At 36.6% G+C, this 18,981-nt stretch overlaps 1 protein-coding gene across 1 annotated transcript in view; it reads right to left on the minus strand.

Annotated features, from left to right (window-relative positions):
• Positions 1-18,981, minus strand: part of LOC145671932 (uncharacterized) — a 92,403-nt gene that overhangs the window by 55,922 nt on the left and 17,500 nt on the right. The window contains exons 5-6 of the mRNA XM_081741141.1: positions 18,629-18,669; positions 15,449-15,493 (exon numbers count right to left, since the gene is read on the minus strand). The gene's annotated coding sequence lies outside the window, so the exon portion shown is untranslated. The remainder of the gene's footprint in view (positions 1-15,448; positions 15,494-18,628; positions 18,670-18,981) is intronic.

Consider the following 18,981-nt stretch of genomic DNA (forward strand, 5'->3'; position numbering starts at 1 on the left):
ATTTCCTGTGGAAGGAAGTTTGGAATTTCGTTAATTATTTTTCAAAAGAAAGTATTTTATTAGAGGTAAATTGGAAATGTGTCTACTTAGAAGCTAAATTTTGTTTCACGTAAATTTCCTTTGTTATTAAGAATGAAAGTAAAAGGGAATATAATTCATTCTGAGTGTTTCGAAGAATAATACATAGAAGTTGGAAATCACATGTGTGGTTTATCTGTTATCTGGTGAAGAAATTTGTCGGCTGAAATTTTACCTTTTGTAAGAATTATATGTGTAATTGAATGTGATTTATTTGAAGATCTGTTGTATTTGATATAGGTCAAGTTAAAGCTTTCCAAGATGAACGAAAGTTCTTTTGAAGTGAAAGTTTTTTCTAGCCTCCTCTCGGTAAACACTAGTCATTTGTGTCAAATGATTATCACTAAGACTTTTTATCAGTTAGTCTTCCATATCGAAAATTTCAGAGTAGTTCATTGAGGAATTGCGTTTAGCATGAATCTGATGACAGTCTTTTTTTCTTTAATTTTGGTCATTTATTGCCGCATTACAGATATTGTTTTATTTATTTCTATGCGTCCCTTAGAGATTACAAATGGTTCAACATCGTTATTCTAATAGAAATTTTTTAACGACTTCTGGGTTGGTAGTATATGATACATGATGGTTTATAATACATAGTTCAGCTCCATATATCATGCAATTAATTAGCTCGAAAATTGACTGTTTACTAGATATTTGGTGAAAGTACAGGGCCCATTTTAAGGACTTTCGAGGGAGGCCCATTTTAAGACAAAATTTTCTTACTCCATATACGATACGAACATGAAATTATAAAAGAAGCATCAGTCAGGTTCACTACTTCACATAAATAAAACAGAAAAGAAAAGGTATTTTAAAAAAAATAGTCGTGGGCACATTTGAGTAAGAAATGTCTACTATTAGAGGCCCTAGAAATAATATTTATTCATATGGATTTGAGATTTGCCAATATTGTCTCCTTAATCAATTTGTCATGTATGGAACGGGCACAGGGTCGTAACTAACGGACCCTGAGACCTTATCGTGCGGGTGGGCCCACAGGCGCCGGGGGGTATAAAGAGTAAGAACAAGATGGAAAGAAGGGGCCCAAATGAAACACATTTTCAGCCATAATGGTTTGTAACATAGAGTGCAGTAAGTATAGGCCCGAACTGGCCCAGGTGGCAAGACGGCAATCGCCGCCCAGACATGGGCCAAATCAAAAGGGGGACCAAATGAAAATTCTAATAAAGAGGTCAGAAGGAAGAGGCAAAATGGGGAAAACGTGTGCGACAAATAATATTCTTGTGAACAGTCACGGCGGTAATCTGCATACATCGTGTTTGAGCGTTTCATTAAAATTTTGTTGCGACTCACGTTCCCTTAAAGTAAGAATGGTCCATGTCAGCTTCAGTCATGTCTGTGCAAGCAAAATTAATAGTGAAATCCAACACCCTTCCTATCGCGAAATTTAAAAGGAGGCCGAAGGTGTAGTGGCCTGACAATACAATTCTTAAAGGTTTAGTTTCCGAGCCCAGGAAAAATAATAATTTGAAACCCAACAGAAAGAGTTCTGAGATCACTTTCATGATTTATATTACGGCGTAGCGCCGTCCCCTTTGTAACAAGATTCCATGATTTTGGCATTGTTGATTCACTCATGAGTGCTTGGTTTCATCTTTCAGTAGCTGCCAATTTTTTCAGCCAAATCGAGCCAGTTATTCAAAGTTACACTGTGAGGTAGTGTATGATCTTATCGTGTCGTTTTGAAAATGATTGTGGGGACTGAGGTTAGTGCTATTGTAACGAGTGGATTATAAATTCGGACTTCTTGAATCTACGGCATTGATAACTAAAAAAATTAGCGAATTCTTTGTACATAGGCGCTTCTTTTAAATAAAACTGTGGCTACTGTTGAATCCGGCTTCACGGTTGTCGTTGTCTATTCATATACTACAATTGCTGTTCAGTAAGAAAGAACCCGATATATACATAATAGAGTAAAATTAAGCAAATCGAAATGAAAATTTATTACATCACCTTCTGGTAGCAATATTAAGATTTACTATTGATAATTTCTTTCCTGATCTTTATCACTTCGCAACCATAGTAATTCCATTACGACCACCCAGTCTAGGTACTTGACATAGTTTGTGTACCCAATGTGCTGATATTCATATACTTACGAGAAGATTTTGTCGTACTTGCTCCGGAGTATATATCCCCCCACAAAAAAATATTTATGGCTATGTACAGCAGGCGCTGTTTTGCAGCTTATCGTTAGGGGTGTTTGATAAGGCTGAGGACCTATCAAACTTCGGGAGTGAAAATTTATCGAGTTGTCATCGGTTCGAGTATTTGAAATTATCGAAGTTACTTGTATTATCAAAATTCCGAGTATTATCGAAGTTTAGGGTATTATCGACATTTCGAGTATTATTGAAGTTTCGGGTATTCTCGAAGTTTCGAGTATTATTGAAGTTTCGGGTATTATCGAAGTTTCGGGTATTATCGAAAGTTCGAGTATTATCGAAGTTTGGGTATTTTTGAAATTTCGAGTATTACTGAAGTTTCGGGTATTATCAAAAGTAGTGATGGACAGTTCGATTCCTTCACCTCTCCAATGATTCCTTCTTGCAGCCAAACTAGTCAAACAACTTTTTTCATCTGATAAGTTATTCCAAGGTTGTATTTGTGCGGAGAAAGGAAAGCGTACAGAAGGGGGTTGCTTTTTCGACCGACCGACCGACACACACACACAGGAAGTTCAATTTTTCCTGAATTTTATCTCTTGTTTGTTACTTGCTGACACCTATTGTATCAGTGTTGCCAGACATACGGTCTTAAACGTACAAATAGGGTAATTTGCTCTTCATACGATACGCCCAACGCCTCAACCATATTAATTACGTACGGTGTTGCTAAAATGTTGTAGCAAAACTTTATTTTTAAGCCAAATGTGTTACGTATCTTCTGTAGTGTTTGCTTTCTCTTAATGGCTACTAGTTTACACATTGCCGCAATCAGATATAATGATGCTTTGGGCACAAACTTCCCCTTTAGCCTTTCAGTAAAATAAGTGTTAATCAAATCAGTGGTGATTTAAGGGGGTTGCTCAGGAGGAATATTCCTCCACAAACATATCTCTGATCATGTTCACCGTGGTTTACCAGTATTTTTGTTACTTTCACCCTCCGTGTATTCAAAATCCCCCGGGGTAGGTTTACCATAATTTCTGGATATTTTTAAGAATGGTGTGTGTTTATTGAGAAGTTAAGAAAAGTCTAATCTTAAGTTCCAAAAACGCTTATGCACATTTTCTATACTTAAAATCCTATATTTTTATATTATTGTCTTAATTATTTTCCTGAGTAAAGCATTCTTGCGAAGAACACCTTATCGCTATTGATTTTTTCATAAATATCAGCACAAGACGAATTGCAAGCCAAGCACTTGACCAAACACAGCAAAAATTCCCAGTCTTCCATTTTCCCTAAAATTTCGGGCATTAGTTAATTCCAGACAATTTTCCGGACCGGGCTTGAATCCAGGACGTATGGTAAGCCTACCCGGGGGAAACCTTCAAATCATCACTAAGTTTAATGAAGACGAAAAACGGAAATAAATCTATTTCCTCGACAGCGAATTTAGAGTGTAGCATATGTTCTATACAGTCGGTTTGCACATTATGATGAATCCACACACTAGCGGATCCAGAAGCGTCGTTTGGTGGATGCAGATTGTTTCCTAGACGAATAATGTAGGCTTTAGAAACGTAAGAGTTTTGCATCAATTCAAAATAACGTGGTGAATTATTTTTTACAGTGTGTTTCAAAACAACACCGCCAACGTTTGGGAGGCGATTCCTGACATAGGGTTGCCATATTACCCGATTTTAGCGGGGATCACCTGATTTTCAGGTCCTATATTCGTTCCTCACTTAATCATCTCTTAATTACGAAAAAACACCCGCTTTTTTGGACTGAAGAAAAATCTAAGACGACTTTGTTGATAAAGTGTTGTTATATTCAACGTAAATCGCTACATTTCTATGTCAATCTCAATCGCGAGTGGACAGATGACAAAAACAAGATGAAGTAGAAACTGTCAAATTATTACTACTTGTTTTGTACAATATAAAAGGCGTATCATGCGTAGAATTTATGATAAGATTTTATGCAATCGAGATTAAAAAAAAAAGAAAGTTAAAAGGAATGAAAAATGTAAAAAAAAAAATGGCATAATCATACACATTTTGGTTCAACCCATGAATACTAATGTATGATCTCATGGGTGCGTATTTATTTGATAACATTCTGTCCAGTTCAATTGAACAAGTCTATGTTGTTGAGTAATCTATATGTTCAACTAGTCTTTATATATTCAGAAATGATTGCAAATTGAACTACGGTATCCTTAGCATTTTGTTTAGATTAGATTCATTATTAGTATTTTTTTTAAATGTTTATACTGTATCTCATATGTTGTGAAACTGTGATAATTTCGTATGTTAATATGATTTCAAGTAGAAATTTTTGAAAATTATCAGAAATTTTATAAGAGATGGACCAAGACTCCTAAATATGTTTTAGGTTTCTTACGATAAAAATTTAGAAATTATTTTGTATTTTTTACAGAAAAAACCGTATGAACAACATCTGTCATATATCGCTTTAAAAAAACTTGTCTTACAGATATCCTTATTAGAGGTATCACTGTAATACTTACTTAATACTTACTTTACAATTCGAGACTCACATTTATTGAACTTAACAAAACATTAAAGGCAAAAATTAAATTTGCTTTACTTTAGTTTTGTTAGAAAAGTACATTGGAAGTGTCACTTAACAAAGAACTCTAAAAAATGGTCAGAAGGATCGTTAGTATTTGTAATACACAAGTTCACATCAGTACTTACGGTTTAGAATCCCCCGCTTTTCTAATTTCAAAATATGACAACCCTATCCTGAGACCAAGATAAAACAAAAAGTATAGACCAACCTCGGTGCACAAATGCTTTCTTTTGGAGTTATAGGCTGCCGAAAACATGAAAAAATGAACCTTAGAGGTCCATAGCTCCAATACTATAAGGATCTACCGTAGTCGGGTCATGATTTTATTTAGGAACTAGTATGTGCCCTATCCAAATATCCAAGTTTCAGAATGATCCAAATATCCCATATGATCTTTCCGCTACAGTAACTTAAACACACTTTCCAGCACCGTTTCAGCTTGAAATAGCAATATAATCTTGTTTCCCATTAAAAAAATCTGATTACAACCGAAGTACAATGTAATCGCAATCGGTTTCAAAGACATTGGCTTCTTGTTTCGGAAAAGAAAGAAACAGTGATAAGTAGTCTATTGTATGCAGGATACGATAGGAGAGATAGGGTCTAATATTTCTTTCAACAACTGCAAAGCAAGTAACTGCACGCCAATCTTTCTTTGAAAGTCTGTTTGCAACAATATACGAAGTAGCTGAGAGAACTCTTGAGGAAATAATGCTTTTGTTTTTTTTCCTTAAGAAGTGATCTGAAGTTATTTTAAATTGATATGGAAATTGAATCAGAGCCAATTGAATTGAATTGAGTCAGAGCATGTATGTTTTTTCTCCCCTTTCCCCTTAATCCCTTTTGTCTCTCCTTGGTTCGATCCCCGACCAAGTAAATTTGTGGTGGACAACATTGTGTCCGTGGGTTTTCTCGGCGTACTTCCGTTTACTTCCACATTCTTATTCCACCAATTATTCCATCATCATTCATTTGCCTTTATCATCCTTCTCCCTTAGCCTAACGGGCATAATAGTAGGTCATTAAACTGTAAGATTTCATTTCATTTTTCTTTAGTCTCTGTTCTGTCATATGTAAAGTTCTCCCTTGTGCATAGCATCATGCCATGAGGGCATATAGGGAGTGTGGAGTTAATTCTCCAAACTTTCTTGATCTCAGTCGTAAATGAATGTGGTGTTGTCGGCACCACGCTTCGGCCACATCCCCTCCCCTCCCAGGTACGCATTGAACCGAGGTTGGTAATGCCCCAGAGCCGCACGGCATCTTATGTACAAAATCAAATAGCGTAAAGTAACCAAGAGCAATAGATACCTGACATATGCATTTAAACCAATCCCCTTTAAAATCGGACAATTCATTCGAAAGTTATCGTAGTTTTCACACGCCTACGCTCAAAGAACAAATACTTGAATTCGGGAAAATTCCCCTTGTAGTGGCAACCAAAACAGTAGGGGCCTTATGCACAGTCGTTCTGACGCGTGATTAATGCCATACGAAAGAGTTCGACTAACATGTTTCCTACGGTAGTCAGGCTTTTAGTATGACGCAAATCATACGTTAAAATGACTCTGCATAAGGCGTTAGGTGTCTGGTGAAAGCAAACAAGAGCATTTTAAAATGAGTTCCATCAAAATAGGACAATCCGTTCGAAAGGTATCGTCGGATGCCACATACAAACAGACAGATTGTAATAGGTACCTTCGCACCCAAAATTCTCAAGGTTTGTTTCACGACAATCTCAAATACTCGAGGATATTCGAGCGCCGGATAGTAAATTTTCGGAACGGAAGTTTGATAAGTATTCATCCTTATCGAATTTCCTTACCTCTACCTATATCAGTAGCTGTCTCTATACAGAACTTTAAATTAAACCCTCGAAATCACATGTAAAATTATTTTTCTGCCTGCCCCGTTATTGGCGCAATCGGCAAAGTGACTATTAGTAGACTAATGGTGTCTTGGATTCCAATTAAATTCGGATGATGCGTGTTTTCTCTTCCTCTTTCTCTCTTCTGACACTGCTTAAACCTTGTACAGATCTGTGGGTAAAAACTTTTCCTTCACTTCATTGCTAAGGGAAGAAGTTTTAAAATGAACACCCTGCATATATGTAATACGTATTATATACAACTATGATAACCTCGAATACACTGTTTCTTCCGAACACTCCGATAATCCCGAACTTCTCAAAATATTCAAGCGACTCGACAAATGCGACCATATTGAAATATTTCTGTATTTGCTGCTTTCAAACAATTCGAGACTCTCGAACAGTTCGAATGTCACGAGGTTGTCTAATGTTTCTTACATTTCGGGAGTCTCGAACGTTTCGGGAGTCTCGAAAGTTCGATAATTCGATAAAATTAAAATTCTTTATCGATGAAACGGTTTTGAAATTTTATCGAATTGTTATCGATTACTCGATTATCGCAACAGCCCTACTTATCGTATGCCTTGTTCAGGAATACTGAAACCGCCAGAGTTGATTTTAAATTGATTTGTCTGTGTAACGTGGGTTCCTGTCACCACGGCATGGCGCGTCCTCAGGTTGCGGATCGAGGAGAAAGTCTCTAGATATAGTAGTTAGCTGCGAATATACAGAATAACCAGTCATGGACTGACAACAAGGAGTGGTCCTCCAGCTTGGGGGTTTGGGTAAGGCTAACAACCTCATCCTATAAAGAAAGCACTTGTTCAGAAAAATTCCAAGAAGTTTCGGACAAGGACTGATAAATTGGCACGACCTCAGCAAAAGAAAATGGACATGAGATTTTAAACATGGAATATTAGAAGTCTTGATAGGGCAGGCGCGTTAAAAATCCGTAACGAGTGAGTTAGAGAAATTTAGGATGGACCTAGTTGGAGTTCAGGAAGTTAGGTGGGAACGAAATGGATCTGTGAATTCCGGAAATTTTATGTTCTTTTACGGGGAAGGAAATACAAATCACCAATTAGGAACAGGGTTTTTCGTTCACAAACGAATAACATCTGCAATTAAATGGGTTGAATTTGTTACTGACAGACTTTCTTTTATTACTCTTAAGAGGCGGTGGTGTGATACTATTGTTTTAAATGTACATGCCCCAACAGAAGATAAGGATGACGATATAAAAGACAGTTTTTACGAAGAAGTGGAACGAATATTTAACCAACTCCTGCGATATCATATGAAAATTCTATTAGGGGATTTCAATGCGAAGGTAGGCGAGAGGATATTTTCAAACCGATTATAGGGAACGAAAGTCTGCATAAGGAAAGTAATGACAACGGTGTTAGACTCGTGAACTTTGCAACATCCAAAAACCTAATCGTGAAGAGTACAAAATTCCCACATCGCGACGTTCATAAATACACTTGGACCTCACCAGACGGAAATACAGATAATCAAATTGATCACGTTTCAGTAGATAGAAGAAGACAATCTAGCATAATTAATGTTCGGTCGTTTAGAGGGGCTGATTGTGATACTGATCATTAACTGGTAGCAGTGATAATACGAGAGAGGAAATATTCAATGTTTGGAAACGGAGATATTTAATATAAGAGAGGAATACAAGATTGAAGTTTCGAATAGATTCTCGGTTTTAGAAAATTCGGAGTGCAATAGTGTTGAGGACACTTGGATTGAAATTAGAGATAGCATTAAAATTTCAGCAAAAGAAAAATTAGGACACGCGGAAATACATAGGAACAAACCATGGTTCAAAGAGAAAACAACAAAATCACATTGGATACAAAATCTGAATGAAATAACTACACAAAATTTCGTAGACATCAGGCGGGAAATTTCCGAAACTTTTAGAACAGAGAAACGCGATTTTTTGAAAGCTAAAATTAAAAAACTTGAAAATAATATTAAAAATAAAAACATTAGAGATATGTATAAGGGGATCAACGAAATTTTAAGAAAGGCTATCAATCTCGTGCTTATATATTAAAGAAAGCTGATGGAACAGTTCTCACTGATACAGATAGCATCTTAAATAGCTGGAAAGATTTTTTTTTTTTTTTGACGATTTGCTTAACACGAAGCCAAAAACTAATGTGCGTAGAGTAAGGGACATACACATCTCAGAACCGTATATTCCAGAATCAATCGAATAGAAGTAGTAGTCGGTATAAAGGAATTAAAGAAACATAAATCTCCAGGTGTAGACGAAGTTCCGGTTGAGTTAATTTTAGCGAGAGGCGAAAAATTGTGGAACAAGATACACAAACTCATTCTGCTTTATCTTTAACAAGGAAGAACTGCCACAAGAGTGGAAAAAATCATTGTTCCAATTCACATGTTTCCTACGGTAGTCAGACTTTTAGTATGACGCAAATCATACGTTAAAATGACTCTGCATAAGGCGTTAGGTGTCTGGTGAAAGCAAACAAGAGCATTTTAAAATGAGTTCCATCAAAATAGGACAATCCGTTCGAAAGGTATCGTCGGATGCCACATACAAACAGACAGATTGTAATAGGTACCTTCGCACCCAAAATTCTCAAGGTTTGTTTCACGACAATCTCAAATACTCGAGGATATTCGAGCGCCGGATAGTAAATTTTCGGAACGGAAGTTTGATAAGTATTCATCCTTATCGAATTTCCTTACCTCTACCTATATCAGTAGCTGTCTCTATACAGAACTTTAAATTAAACCCTCGAAATCACATGTAAAATTATTTTTCTGCCTGCCCCGTTATTGGCGCAATCGGCAAAGTGACTATTAGTAGACTAATGGTGTCTTGGATTCCAATTAAATTCGGATGATGCGTGTTTTCTCTTCCTCTTTCTCTCTTCTGACACTGCTTAAACCTTGTACAGATCTGTGGGTAAAAACTTTTCCTTCACTTCATTGCTAAGGGAAGAAGTTTTAAAATGAACACCCTGCATATATGTAATACGTATTATATACAACTATGATAACCTCGAATACACTGTTTCTTCCGAACACTCCGATAATCCCGAACTTCTCAAAATATTCAAGCGACTCGACAAATGCGACCATATTGAAATATTTCTGTATTTGCTGCTTTCAAACAATTCGAGACTCTCGAACAGTTCGAATGTCACGAGGTTGTCTAATGTTTCTTACATTTCGGGAGTCTCGAACGTTTCGGGAGTCTCGAAAGTTCGATAATTCGATAAAATTAAAATTCTTTATCGATGAAACGGTTTTGAAATTTTATCGAATTGTTATCGATTACTCGATTATCGCAACAGCCCTACTTATCGTATGCCTTGTTCAGGAATACTGAAACCGCCAGAGTTGATTTTAAATTGATTTGTCTGTGTAACGTGGGTTCCTGTCACCACGGCATGGCGCGTCCTCAGGTTGCGGATCGAGGAGAAAGTCTCTAGATATAGTAGTTAGCTGCGAATATACAGAATAACCAGTCATGGACTGACAACAAGGAGTGGTCCTCCAGCTTGGGGGTTTGGGTAAGGCTAACAACCTCATCCTATAAAGAAAGCACTTGTTCAGAAAAATTCCAAGAAGTTTCGGACAAGGACTGATAAATTGGCACGACCTCAGCAAAAGAAAATGGACATGAGATTTTAAACATGGAATATTAGAAGTCTTGATAGGGCAGGCGCGTTAAAAATCCGTAACGAGTGAGTTAGAGAAATTTAGGATGGACCTAGTTGGAGTTCAGGAAGTTAGGTGGGAACGAAATGGATCTGTGAATTCCGGAAATTTTATGTTCTTTTACGGGGAAGGAAATACAAATCACCAATTAGGAACAGGGTTTTTCGTTCACAAACGAATAACATCTGCAATTAAATGGGTTGAATTTGTTACTGACAGACTTTCTTTTATTACTCTTAAGAGGCGGTGGTGTGATACTATTGTTTTAAATGTACATGCCCCAACAGAAGATAAGGATGACGATATAAAAGACAGTTTTTACGAAGAAGTGGAACGAATATTTAACCAACTCCTGCAATATCATATGAAAATTCTATTAGGGGATTTCAATGCGAAGGTAGGCGAGAGGATATTTTCAAACCGATTATAGGGAACGAAAGTCTGCATAAGGAAAGTAATGACAACGGTGTTAGACTCGTGAACTTTGCAACATCCAAAAACCTAATCGTGAAGAGTACAAAATTCCCACATCGCGACGTTCATAAATACACTTGGACCTCACCAGACGGAAATACAGATAATCAAATTGATCACGTTTCAGTAGATAGAAGAAGACAATCTAGCATAATTAATGTTCGGTCGTTTAGAGGGGCTGATTGTGATACTGATCATTAACTGGTAGCAGTGATAATACGAGAGAGGAAATATTCAATGTTTGGAAACGGAGATATTTAATATAAGAGAGGAATACAAGATTGAAGTTTCGAATAGATTCTCGGTTTTAGAAAATTCGGAGTGCAATAGTGTTGAGGACACTTGGATTGAAATTAGAGATAGCATTAAAATTTCAGCAAAAGAAAAATTAGGACACGCGGAAATACATAGGAACAAACCATGGTTCAAAGAGAAAACAACAAAATCACATTGGATACAAAATCTGAATGAAATAACTACACAAAATTTCGTAGACATCAGGCGGGAAATTTCCGAAACTTTTAGAACAGAGAAACGCGATTTTTTGAAAGCTAAAATTAAAAAACTTGAAAATAATATTAAAAATAAAAACATTAGAGATATGTATAAGGGGATCAACGAAATTTTAAGAAAGGCTATCAATCTCGTGCTTATATATTAAAGAAAGCTGATGGAACAGTTCTCACTGATACAGATAGCATCTTAAATAGCTGGAAAGATTTTTTTTTTTTTTTTTTTTTTTTTGACGATTTGCTTAACACGAAGCCAAAAACTAATGTGCGTAGAGTAAGGGACATACACATCTCAGAACCGTATATTCCAGAATCAATCGAATAGAAGTAGTAGTCGGTATAAAGGAATTAAAGAAACATAAATCTCCAGGTGTAGACGAAGTTCCGGTTGAGTTAATTTTAGCGAGAGGCGAAAAATTGTGGAACAAGATACACAAACTCATTCTGCTTTATCTTTAACAAGGAAGAACTGCCACAAGAGTGGAAAAAATCATTGTTCCAATTCACAAGAAAGGTGGCAAAATTGATTCTAATAATTATCGAGGCATTTCTCTTGTGTCAACATCCTATAAAATCCTTTCAAATATTCTATTAGCAAGATTGACCCCATACGCAGATGAAATTATTGGAGATTATCAGTGCGGATTTAGACGAAATCGATCAACTATTGACCAAATATTTACCATTCACCAAATACTCGAAAAGAAGTGGGAATACAATATCCCGGTACATCAACTATTTATTGATTTTAGAAAGGCTTACGACTCGGTTAGGAGAGAAACATTGTACAACGTACTTACAGAATTTGGAATACCGAAAAAGCTAATTAGATTAATTAAGGATGTTAAAAAATCCCAAAGTAAACTCCGGCTGAGAACATTCTTGTCCACGAGCTTTCACGTCAAGAATGGCCTGAAACCAGGAGATGCGTTGTTGCCATTATTATTTAACTTCGTTCTGGAATACGCTATAAGGAAAATGCAAAGATACACAGGAAAATATAAATTTAATGTTTATAATTAGGGTATAGAGTTACAGGTGTGAAACCATTAGAAGCTTTAGATGAGAGTTTATACGGTATTAATTGTTTTTGGCACTATCCTCGTTTTTGCGCACATCCTATGTCACTGACACGCTTGGTCAATGTCCTATGTCGCTGCGCTCGTGCCCTGACTCGGTGTTCCTGGCTATCTACCAAAGGTTGGTTTGTGTTTTGTGCAAAATTATTTATAAGGCGTACGTTCGAACGCGTATTTATGCTCTTAAGGGGAAGTCTTCGTAAAGTGAATCTGCAGTCATGAATACAAACTCCCAAGACACTGAAAGTGAATTTCCTGATTAAATAATTGGATATAATAGGATAGCAGGTACACTCGAAGAAATATATATATTTTCCCTTTGGCTCAAGCATATCTTCTCAGAACAGTAAATGCGGTTAGCGTATGCGCCTTTGGCGTGGGAGACCCGGGTTCGATTCCCGGCGGGAGCTCATGTGGTTCGGATTCCACGTTAATCAGTAGGTCCACGTCTCATATAGCCTCACTGCTGAAAGGGACGCTAAACTAAAAATCAGAACAGTAAATCTATTGATAACACCGGTTGGCCGGAACTGGTCTTTCTTTCCCCTCAAGCTCTTGCCGATCACATTAACTATGTACAACCTCCGAAAGTAAACAAACAAAACGTCAAGATGTAAAAAATGTCTTAAACCACAAGTACTTTTTTAAAGATAGTTTCAGCCTGAGAAGGTAACTTGAAAGTGGTAGGCAAGGTGAAGTGCGAAGGGAAGAAAAGACAGCTTTTGTTATTTTTAAAGAACGATTTAAGCGGCATCAGAAGTGTCACTGTTTATCTAAGCAAACTATGGATGCGACACTAATATCGGTCATTTTCAATATACACTATACCCCCCCCCCCTTTCTTCCTCCAAATTGAACCTTTAAAGTGAAATGATAAAAACTATCACAGACTCGAACCTCATCTATGTTTGAAAATTTTATCGAGATCGCTCTGTTGGTTCAAGAGTTGTTAAGTTACAAACATAATCACTTTCATTTTTATGTAATTTGTCGCACTAGAAAACAGGTATTTGCCTACATACAAAATGTCGTACATAAAGTTTATATAAAAGCCTATATTAGAATATTAAATAATAGTAATTATATGTTTTAATGCATGAGTAGGCCTATTAGTGAAATTTACCTACTGATCTCTCTCTTAAGAAGTAATTTAATTAAAGTTAACAAAATTTCACGAGATCAGAGAGCACACTAAGAACTCAGTTTCATTCAAGAGCCCTATTTGTTGCAAAAGAAACGTTTTATGATGGTAGATGTGTATGCAATTGTAAAAGTTCTGTAAATACGAGGGTCACTACGAAAAGTTTTGAGATGTGAAATAATTTACATATTTAAAATCAATTTAACACTTACATTTTCTCAAAGTATTCATCATTACACTGTACACAGTTTTGCATCCTCGAAAACCACTTTTGGAAGCAGTGTTGCCAGTCTTTTTCTTCAAATGTTGAAAGTTCATTCTCGTAAGCCACTACAGCTTCTTCAGGGCTGCAAAATCTCTTCCCACGCATGCGATCGTTGATCCTGGGAACAGAAAAAAATCACATGGGGCCAGGTCAGGGCTATACGGCGGATGCGTCATAAGTTTGACCTCCGTAGATTCTAAAAACTGAATTGTGATTTTGGCCGTGTGTGCGGACGCGTTGTCATGATGAAGCAGGATCCCACGCAATCCAGTTCTTGGACGCCGTTCCCGAAGCTTCTGGAACACTTTTGTTAGGCAAACAGTGGTGTATCACTGAGTAGTAACAGTCCTCTGTTCTTCAAGTGGAACAGTTGCAATATGGCCAGATTTGGAGAAAAAAGTTGCGACCGTCTTCTTCCCCACACTTCGCGGTCGCTTCACGTTCGTGGGTAGATTTTAGTCTGGAAAGATCCAAACTGTAGACTGGCGTTTATTTTCAGGGTCAAATTGATAGATCCAAGTCTCATCACCAGTAACAATGTCAGAGATGCGTCGAGGATTGCCTCCATCAAATCTTGCAAGCATTTCTTCACACCATTCCACACGCATGCGCTTCTGTTGTTCAGTCAAAGTGTGAGGCACCCAACGAGATGAAGCCTTCCTGAGCCGAAGATGATCACGAAGACTTTTTGTTACTGCTGGCGATCCAATGTTCACTGTAGATTCAATGTTCTTGAAAGTTGTTCGAGGATTTTCTCGAATCATTTGTTCTACAGCGGCAATGTTTTCATCTGACACAGCTGTTGCCGGACGTCCAGCTCTCTCTTCATCTTTAAGCGATGTCCGGCCTCTTCTGAATTCACCTAACCACCGAAAAATTGTAGCACGGGAAGGAGTAAGGTCCTCAAATGCCCCCTGCAAACGGTCAAGGCTTTGTGTTTCGTTCAAACCACTTTTGAAATCGTAAAGGATCATTGCCCGAAAATGTTCCCTTTCGAGCTCCATTTTAGACACCCGAATACTGCTCACATCAACAAAGAAGTGAAGGCGATACGGCCACGCCGATAAGCGAGGCTTCTCTCTGGATACCATTACCGAACGCAATTGTTGGAATTCAAATACTGTGCCAAAACAATGCGTATCTCAAAACTTTCGTAGTGAGCCTCGTAATGCACAACCACGAATAAACGACTAAAAAGCACATAAAGGAAATGAGTGCAGACTATTAATTTTCAAGAATAATTACAAGTTTTATTTTCGAATGCTTCTTTTTTAAATATTCGCAATATTGAAATTTCTCAACTTACATTTTTCAAAAAAAAAAAAAAAAAAAAAAGTAAAATTAACCTAATACAAATATTTTTGTTATTTTCCCAATTTTTCCAGAAAGAAACAGGAAAGAACGATTTTTTACCAACAGGTTCAAAATGTCCAGAAATTTTACAACCCTAGGTTAGAAGTGTAATATTTTTTTTTAAAATTGCATTACTTGTAATCTAAATTAAACAAAATACAGAATCGAAATTAAAAAAAGAAAACAAGAAGGAGACAATAAATAAATAAGAAAGAAAGCAAGGAAAAGAACTTACGTGCAACCAGAGTAAGGTCATAAAGACCTGTGTGGTCATGAAGACCTGAAAACAAAGCATATAAATTAGAATTTTCCAGGAAGTAGGTTTAACATTGTGAAGTACAACTATTGTACTGCAATGTAAATATAAAATAATGTTATACCTTGGGAACATTTTTACTAAAATGAAATATTACAATTTTTGGTAAATTTCCGTATAGTTTCAACAACAAATTCTGAAGTATTGTCATTGAAAACACCCTTAATGGAACTAAGGCAAGCTTCTTATTTGTAATTTCTAGAGATGAAAGCCATAGGCGTCTATCCCTGAGGGCCGAGTCCCTCCCCCTTATTGCCTGAAGTTTATTTAGACATATGGATTTCCATTAAAATACTCATTTTTATTTGACAAACCTGAATGACTCCACCCAAGAAAAAAGTTATACAGAAATCGGGTCCACTACTGAAGGTGAAGAAGATAAAAACTACTCCTTTTGTAGTTTTAGGAATAGAAAACATGATACATTTACCTATATCTAATGTGACCCGTACGAGACGAAACGAGACAATTTTGGTATCGAGATACGAGACGAGACGAGACAGAACTTTTTCCAATAGAAAAATACATCCTTTTCGAGAAGAGACTGCACTTTCAAAATACTTTTTTACGAGACAAGACAGCAGTAATAGCTTCTTAATAGAGCATACAGCATACACAGATAAAAATCCGTTCTCCGGACAGCGGTATATTGTACAAATATACGGTATCCTCTTGCTTACTATAGAAATCAGTACGGAGCATACGTTATCCGTATGCTACATAGGCACTGCCCTTAGATAATACATCATGCCGTTGCAGGATGACTGACATTTAACAGTTTTCCGTATATCACATGCATATACTTATGTTACCTTCGTCAGCTATATGTTATATACGTCCATTTGTATGTGAGATCCTGACCGCCTACATTGTTTCATACAGAAAGTACGTATAGATGGAACACTTATACAGAAAGTATTATAAAACATGCGTTTTCAGTTATACGTCTGCTGTACGTTGTCCAAAAACTACAGGAATTACGCATGTAACCTATCTTTTTAAGTACGCCAACTACAATTTTTTTTCTCAGTGTACATCTTATAATGCACAAGGGTGAAAGTAGATCTGAAAAGGTAGGAGGACGCATGACGTCACAAAGTCTCTCGTTCCTATCCTTGTCGATTGTAAACTGTCGTTTGCAAACTACTATGTTAAACGACATAATTTTACCCGAATTTCGTCTTGTTCGTTTCACGCAAATCTCAAACCAAGATATAGAAGAGACCCGTAAAGAAGTTCCATGCGGGCAAAAATTATTATTATTATTATTATTATTATTATTATTATTATTATTATTATTATTATTATTATTATTATTATTATTATTATTATTATTATTACTAATGTTATTATTATATTACGAGCACAGTGGCTCAGGGGTATGAGGGATTCCTGGTTCGATTCTCATCCACGCGACCTTGTGATGGGCGGTATCAAACTCGTGAGTTCTTTTGAGGTTTTGTCGTTTCCTTTCTCTTTCCACCAATTATTTCGTAAGCACTTACTTCTATTAATCTCCATCTCCTTTAGCCTAAATGACATAAACGTGGAACATATTTAGAAATGTCATTTCATTTTATATCATTGTTATTAATATTTATTAGATTAAGGGATTTTTTCGTCTTGCTCTTTAACCGATTTGAATTCTAGCCAATAAAATTAATTTCTAATTCTCAAAGAACTCATACATTTATACTAATTCATTTTGTTTAGTAAATGTTATCCTAAAAGATTTTCTTGAAGTTAGGCTTAACCCTAGTAGCAACGAAGCGTTCGGCCACTCATCGCGTGCTTACCTTTTTGGCTTTCTACGCTTGCACTTGAAAAGCATGCTTTCATAGAATCTGCAAACAATGCTTTAGATCCTTCGCAGAGCATCATAGCATCACTGGCCGTTCATTGGTATTGTCTTGACTTGCAAAACGCTTACGTCAAGCTTGAATGGAACACTGAATGCAAGCTTGCCCCCCATGTAACTTCGTTACTGGAATCCAACTTGCGGCATGCTTGCACATTTTCTAATCAAGCTGCATGCAAACTTCGCTGACTTGCAATTCAAGCTTACAGCAAGTTGTTTGCGAATTGTCTCTGCTACTAGGAAAGTTTGGTTTACGCAACAGATCCCGTTGGAAATTTATCAAAGAAAGAGAAATGTATGTTTCGTGGGAATTTTTAAAAAGAAAATTTATTGTTAAATATGATTTTAAAATGGATTAATTCTTCTCTTGCTGATTTCAATCCCCATTGGGAAGCCTCAAGAAACACTTAAAGATTTATCTTTCAGTTTAACGTTCCACGATTATGTCCGTTAGGCTAAGGGAGACGATGATTAAAGCAAGTGAATGATGATGGAAGAATTAGTGGAGTGAGAAAGTGGGAGGAAACGGGAGTACCCTGAGAAAGTCCACGGACACGATGTTGTACGCCAGAAACTTACTTAGCCGGGGATCGAATCAGGGAACCCTTAGCACGAGAGGTAAGCGCTCAACCACTGAGCCACCGTGCCACCCATACTCACATATTTAGTAAAAATATTCTCAGTATATTTTTTGTCAATTAAAGATGAATGTGCTTCCCTACTTTCATTAATCTCAACTTCATATACGTTTTGTTTCACGAAAGTCAAATTTGTTTTGTAAAATTACATAGAACTTGTTTTAAAATCGGAAAAAAAAATCATCCCTTATGCTTGTCAGATTCGAACTTTAAGTAATGGGTTTCATTTTATTGCATTAAAATTGAAGAAAATGAGTTATTTTGGACTTTTTTTATTAATGCACTATGTATACGGGTAAACTTTCCGAAGTCTCTCGTGGCTAAACGATTAGCGTACGCGCTTTTGGCGTGGGAGACCAGGATTCAATTCCCGGCAGCTTCTCATGTGATTCGGATTCCACGTTAAGCTATAGGACCACGTCTCATATTGCCTCGCTGCTGAAAGAGACGCTAAACTGAAAATCAAAGCAAATCAAATCAATGGGTAAATTTACAATTGATTGATTCACCCTCTTTCACTCTTCTAAACTTGCAGATTTCAGCTCCAAGCAATTACTAATACTAATACTAATAAATCCTTCGACTATTGTTACAATAACTCACCTGAGGCGCCTCTTCTTTATGTGAGAGAAGGTTCCAAGTGTCTGCAAGGTTAAAAGATAAAAAATAAATAATACCTATGAATTCATAATTATAATAAAGGTAAGATGAACGAAGCTGTTTACAACACGTGATTAAGAAACTGATTAAACTAAAAGCTATTTCATGATAGATATTATCATAGGAGTTTATGGCATGTTAAAAGACTAGAAGACAGATTCTTATAGGCTTCAACGAAATTTATATAAAAATCGTGAGGTAATTGGGGAGCTACTTCAATTAAAACCTAGTGGGTTCCGGTTTCCATTTCTACCACTGAAATTCATCATAAATGTATTTCATCGCTCTTATATCAA

This window comes from Thermobia domestica, chromosome 15, assembly GCF_964235325.1.
Source record: "Thermobia domestica chromosome 15, izTheDome1.hap1.1, whole genome shotgun sequence".
NCBI classification, from domain to species: Eukaryota; Metazoa; Arthropoda; class Insecta; order Zygentoma; family Lepismatidae; genus Thermobia; species Thermobia domestica.